At 36.9% G+C, this 7,197-nt stretch overlaps 1 long non-coding RNA gene across 1 annotated transcript in view; it reads left to right on the forward strand.

The window, feature by feature from the left end:
• LOC103877861 overlaps window positions 1–3,995 on the forward strand; it is a 93,214-nt gene extending 89,219 nt beyond the window's left edge. The window contains exons 6-7 of the long non-coding RNA XR_001895085.3: window positions 1,525–1,587; window positions 3,958–3,995. This is a non-coding gene — a long non-coding RNA (uncharacterized LOC103877861). The remainder of the gene's footprint in view (window positions 1–1,524; window positions 1,588–3,957) is intronic.
• The last annotated feature ends 3,202 nt before the right edge of the window (window positions 3,996–7,197 follow it).

Here is a 7,197-nt window from a genome sequence, read left to right on the forward strand (position 1 = left end):
TGGCTTTGATATTTGCAAGCAGCATGTTGACAATTTCAATATTATATCAATGACCCTTTGCAGTTCTTGACTTCTTTGATTTCACTGGTCATTTTTATGTCTTTATTCCTGTATCTGTAGAATTACATTCAGGATCTTGTTATCCAATAATATTATGCTAGTTTCAAGATCTTAAATTTGTTGTAAATGTCTCATATCACATTTTCAACAACCACATCTTCCATAAGCTCTTACCCACTCAACTCTTAAAATATGCGACACTTCACCTATACAAATATATCTCCATTTTATATGTCCTCCTATATTACATTTCCATTTTCCAGCAGCACACTGGATATTTCTACTTAGATGATCTGTGGCCCTTTCATATGTCCAAAAGAGAAATTCATTCTCTTCCCTCTGAAAAAGGAGATTCATTTCAAAATTAACATTCTGAAAAATCTCTTGCAATTTTCATACTCAAAAACAATTGCTGGTTTACCATTTCCTTCATAATAACTCTTGCATCTTTACCATCTTCTAAATTTCAACACCATTATCTGAGTTCAATATCACTTTATCTGACTTATTGCATTAACATTCTAATTGGTCTCTAGTCTGTCCCTCTGCAATCTATTCGTCACTTTGTTGCCAGTTTAATCTTCTTAATATAGTTTTCCACTGCAGAATACCTTCCGTGACCTTCTACTCTAGCCAGACTGATTTATTCACTGTATCTTCATCATACCACGCTCTTTGTCTATATGTATGTCATTAGTTACATCATTTCACTCTCCTGAAATGTCCTTTCCTTTCCTCTCCTGTTCACCTATTTGCATTTTACTTGTCTTTTAGTTCCTAGCTGAGGTCTGTTTCCTCCAGATTTCCATAGTCTCAGCAAACTTCCAAAATGTTCTCTTATTTAATTAATGTATTATTTGTGGCGTTATTAGGTAAGTTTTACACCCATTAGGGTAGAGCAGTTGAGGGTTCTGACTTCCGTTGAGCATCACTTAGTGAATGTTATAGCTCTAAATCAAACAAAGAGCATTTCCTTTTCATTATTCATGTTCAATGAATTGATGTGGTGCTCAGATAGGCATTACCATCTCTTATGAAATAAATTTTTTCTTTCCAAAATTTGTATGTTGAAGTGTTAACCGCCAATATCTGAGGATGTGACTGTATTTGGAAAAACAGTCTTTAAACAGATAATTAAGGTAAAATGAGGTCATATGGTTATTCCTCAATCCACTCTGACTGGTGTCCTTATGAGAAGAGGAGTTTAGCACATAGACAACAAACACATGGACTGATGTGCGAGAATGTGAGGTCAGAATGAGACAAGGTGGCCATTTACAAGACAAGGACAGAGACCTCAGGAGAAGCCAAACCTGCTGATACTTTGCTTTTGGACTTCTAGCCTCCAGAACTTCAGGAAATACATTTCTGTTGTTTAAGCCATGCAGTCTGTAGTATTTATTATGGTACCCCTAGGAAATTAATACACCTTGAATAATTCTTTATATTGGATATTTATTTCAGGCTCTATACATTTTTCATAGAAATAAATGTCAACATGACAACATATTCGACCAAATACTAAAGGTAAGTAAACAGCATCAAATTTGGAGGACACACATCATGCCTTTTTTTTGAGACAAAGTCTCACTGTTGTCCCCTAGGCTGGAGTGCAATGGCGCCATCTTGGCTCACTGCAACTTCCGCCTCCCAGGTTCAAGTGATTCTCCTGCCTCAGCCTCCCGAGTAGCTGGGATTACAGGCGCCTGCCACCATGCCCTGCTGATTTTTGTATTTTTAGTAGAGACGGGGTTTCACCATGTTGGCCAGACTGGTCTTGAACTCCTGCCTTCAGATGACCCACCCACCTGGGCCTCCCAAAGTGTTGGGGCATGAACCACCGCACCCAGCCACATCATGCTTTTTTAAACAATGTCTAAATGATTCAAAAAAGCTAAACCTTGCATCCAAAGAAGACTCTAAACATCAGCCTCTAAACTGAAATTAAAATGTATTTACTAATTTAAATTCACATCATTAAATTTTTCTTGGTGGTATTATAATCAGTATCAAGCTTCCCCTTAGAAGCAATAATTAAGTTACCTCAATCTTTTATATTACTTTGAATTTAAATGCTCCTAAACTGCCACAAATGCTTAGCAATAATGTGATACCCCTTTCCTGGGCTTATTCAAAATCTAGACTAGACAGATTAGAAATTGTTTGACTGAATGTCTACTTTCTTCTTGTAATAAAGAGTGATTTTCCTAGTCATTGTGTAGATTAGCAACGTGCATAGATATTTTTCTTCCCAAGGTTACAACTAGCACTCTGAGGACTTGTATAAGCATTCAAAGTGTCAAGACTAATTTAAGCAAAAGCAAAACATATCAGCTATTGTAGCTGACACACAATCAGTATAAGCAATACCTGGGGACACCAACATGTAGCAATTTTAAATATAAAGTCTTAAAGCCCATTGAACTTCAGTTTATCTTATTTCTGTCAAAGTTATTATTTTATGACTGTAAACTTTATAAATATTTGGGATTATAAATATAACTTTAAAATTGTAATCCTAAAGTGGGTCTTTACTTTGATGACATTATAAAATATTAAATGTGAGCTGATTTCTACTTTGCTCTGCTTATGTTTGTGCCTACTCATCCTCATTCCTATAAGGAGAGACCTATAAGGACTCCAAAGTGTTACAGGTTAGATGCTGTAAGAAAGATGCTCTGAGGTGGATATTTGTATGCAGGAAGTTTATTGAATGGACACCTGTGGGGCAGTAAAAAAAAAAAAAAAAAAAAGGCAGTATGAAGCAGGGGTAGGAGTCCAAACAAGATGTAGTCACAGCAGTGGCCTCAGAGGAACCCATGGAAAGCTACAGAAGGCCCTGCAGAGTCCTCTAAAAGTAAGGGCAGAAGGCTGGACCTCTACCCCCATTATGTCCAGATGCTGGATGTGCACTGTCCAAGGAGGAAAGCAGGGCTTTGGGTGAAGTGACTCTCTTCAGCAGATGGCCATTCTGGAGGAGGACTCTGCTGAGACCTGTCACCCACCAAAATTTCCAGTAACTGAACAAATGAAGGTCTTGGTCTTGAAGGTGAAAGATGGTTACAGACCACAGCAGCCACTATAGAAAGATATGAATTCAACTTTATATATATTGGTCAAGTAGCATCGGGTAAACAACTGCAACCTTTATGAGCCTCAATTTCCTTCTTCGTTACTGGGATTATTAATATCTTTCAGTCTTTCTCACAATAATTTTTTTAGGATCACTGGATCCAATGTGAGTAAAAATGCTTAGGGGACATAAAGGGTCCAGACAGAAATATATGTTAGAAATCATCATTTAGGTTCATTCCTTCATTGCATAGCTAAGGATATTGAAGCTTAATATGGACTCATATTACTCTACACCTGACACAGTTCTAGCTAGCATTTTATGTTAATTACCTATGAAATTATCACCATGACCCTATGAGGAAACAGACACACGAGGGTTCATGTAACTTTACCAAAGTTACATAAATGGGAGCAGGAGACAACACTGATGATATCTGGTCCCAGTGACTGTTCTTGACCCACTCTATTATACTGCTTCTGGTAGGACAGAAGTTACCAGTAGTCAGGTCCACAACTTTCTGTCACGTAGTTTTTTTTAACCTATTCTTGGAGACCATGGTAGATGGCAAAGCAAAGATAGGAAGCAAATTGGCAACTATGGGGAAGAACACACTCTGGTATATTTGTTTGGCTGTTTTTTGTTTTTGCTTTGCTGTTTTGTTTTTGATTTGCTTGCTTTAATTTTTACAATGTAATGTGGCTATAGAGGAATCTTGTTTAGTAACTTATCTGAAGTTTAGCACCTATAACCTTATACCAGTCGACTTCATGAATTCATATTCCTGGCCTAAACTGTTGACGCAATTGAGTTTGAACCCACAGCTATCCACATGTAGATGATGATGATGATGATGTGATGAAGAAGAAATAGAAGGAGGGTGAGGAAGACAAGGAGAAAGATGAGGGAGAGAAAAGGAGAAGAGGAAATAATAATAAAGAAAAAGAAGATGGAGAAAGGGAGGTAAGGAACAAGAACAAGTTATTATTCATAATAATATAAACAATAGTTAGCACCTATTAGAATATAGTCTTTCACTATTGATTCTTCTATTGGTGTTCTCTAAGAAATCTCACCTGATATACGGTTTTAGAGAAAAATCACTATTTTTCTTATATGATAATCTGCTTAAATGAATTAATGCTCCTACACAGCCTGACTAATACAAATAGATATGGAGTATGGGGTATACAAAGAGAGAAGGGTTGGAGAGGCATTTTACAAATTATTAAATTATAAATATGTTTATTTCACATGTAATCAAGAAAGCGGTATCTATAACAATCAAAAATATATTTATTTATTTACTTATTTATTTATTTATTTTCTGAGTCAGGGTCTCACTCTGTCACCCAGGCTGAAGTGCAGTGGCATGATCATGGTTCATCAAAGCCTTGCTCTCCTAAGCTCAAGTGATCCTCCCACCTCAGCTTCCCAAGTAGCTGCGACAACAGGTTTAGGTCACCACATCCGGCAAATCTTTGCATTTTTTGTAGAGGCAAGATTTTGCTATGGGACAACAGGTTTAGGTCACCACATCCGGCAAATCTTTGCATTTTTTGTAGAGGCAAGGTTTTGCTATGGTGCCAACGCTGGTCTCAAACCCCTGAGCTCAGGCGGTCCACCCGCCTTGGCCTCCCAAAGTGCTAGGATTACAGACATGAGCCACAGCACTTGGCCCCTTATTTTTTAATAGTTAGTTTTAACAAAAATAGATTATTTTCATTAAGATAAGAATTGAAACATTTTGAAAAATGTGTTTCTATTGAGCATCTACTTTCTGATAGGTGTCATATTTTACAAGAATATAAACATAAAAGCCAGACACTTTCAATCATGTAATAAGTGCTAGAAGCATCTAAAAAAGATGGTGTAATTAGCACATGATTAAGAAATATCAGACTGAGCTGATCAGGGAAGCCTTTCTGAAGGAGGTGAAATCTGAACTACTTTTTAAATAAATATTAATCAGCTGAGAAAAGGAAAGGGCACATTAGGACTTAGGAAAAGCATTTAGGGCCACAGAGGAACATGAAAAATATAAATACCTTATACAGATACAAGTACATCTGGAATTTCTAACAGAAAGGCTTGGAGCTGTCAGGAGCCATCAAGCCATGACAGTAAGTGGAAATTAAGTCTGAACAAAGGAGATCAGAGCTGAAAGGCAGAGAGGGGCCAATATCTGTTGGTTCTAACATTGGCTCTAAGTAGTTGTGCCCAAATCTAGCATTCATTATTTTTGAGACACTTCATTTCCAGGTTCTATACATTCTTTTTATTGCTAAGACAATGAGAGGCAGGCTGTGCTTGCAACCAAGAACCTTGCCTAATAAAAGTTATTTTGAAGGCTGGGCACCATGGCTCATGCCTATAATCACAGCACTTTGGGAGACTTAGGCAGGAGGATTGCTTGAGTCCAGGAGTTCGAGACCACCTTTTCAACATAGCAAGAATCCATCCCTACAAAAATCAAAAGTAAAATTAACCAGGTGTCAGGTTGCAGCATGTCATTCTAACTACTATGGAGGCTAAACTGGAGGATTGCTTGGGCCTAAGAATTTGAGGCTACAATAAGCTGTAATTACTCTACTGTATCTCCTGTCTCATCAGACTCTGTCTCAAACATAAAGTTATTTTCTTGCATTTGATTTGAAGAACTTTTGGAGATACATGTCTTATTCTTATGTATGACAGACAGAACAGCAACTCTTACACTTTGAACATACATCTCATAATGTATACACACAGATACACGCTAACCTGAAGAACTACATTATCAGAATTGGTCAGAGGAGCTATTACCAAAGCTGAAAAAAACAAAATGCAAAGGAAAGGGGAAGAAACAAAATCCAAAAAGAAATGACAATGGAAAATTTCAATTTCTTTTAATGTAGGTACATGGTTAATGTACCCTAATCTGTGGTCAAGGTGGTTGTTGCTTTTTTTTTTTTTTTAATTCTGCCAAAATGTTGCCACTGACACTCACAAAGTCCTCATCTCTAAAGCTAATTACACAATTTTAAGTATTTTGTTCTCTGACGTATGTCATGTAATTTTCCAAATGATAGCCTATTTGACAACAGGAAAGTTTACCGCTGTATGGGCCCAGACAAAAGTGTAACAATAGTTTCAACAATCTGTTTGTCTGTCCAGTGAAGTATGTGATGAGGTATTTTTGTGGATAAAGAACAGTAAAAACATTAGGCTTTGATTTCTTAATGAATCAATGAAGATATTCTATCTAGTTGATTCAAATTTGGGTATACTGGGAAACATACTATTTTAAGTAAGATCATTGGACCAGGAAGTTTTCAGTTATTCTAACCTCCTATAATTTATTGAAAATAGTTTTACTTTCTGTACTTCTACCAAAAATGCAATTGTGTACTGAAAATCATATACTTTTAGATCAGGTTAGAAGCCTCTTTTTTGTGCTATTCAAGAGTAAAATGTCACCTGAACAAATTGTTCATATTTTCACCCTCCCCCTTTTTTTTTTCCATTTTCTCCTGTAGTTTAACAAAAGTCAAGTAATACAAAGTCTAGAATGTGGAGATAAGATGACAACATAAACAAGTAATTCCTTTCCTGTCTTCTAATTCTCAAGACAACCATTTTCATTGTCATCATCATTGGCTCTTCATTTTGTACTCAGCATTGTGCTAAGTGCATTCATATACATTAGCTTAAAACAACCAGATGTAGTAGGTAATATTCTACCCTTATTTTATAGGACAAAACTCAAGCTTAAATAAGTGTAATAATTTACCTAAGGCAATTGATATGGTTTGGCTGTGTCCCTACCCAAAACTCATCTTGAATTGTAGTTCCCATTATCCCCAGGTGTCATGGGAGGGACCCAGTGGGAGGTAACTGAATTATGGCAGCGGGTTTTCCCATGCTGTTCTCATGATAGTGAATAAGTCTCATGAGATCTGATGGTTTTGTAAAGGGTAGTTCCCATGCACACGCTCTCTTGCCTGCCATCATGTAAGATGTGACTTTGCTCCTCATTCACCATGCTCCATGATTGTGATGCCTCCCGAGCCATGTGAAACTGA

Source organism: Papio anubis, chromosome 12, assembly GCF_008728515.1.
Source record: "Papio anubis isolate 15944 chromosome 12, Panubis1.0, whole genome shotgun sequence".
Classification (NCBI taxonomy): domain Eukaryota; kingdom Metazoa; phylum Chordata; class Mammalia; order Primates; family Cercopithecidae; genus Papio; species Papio anubis.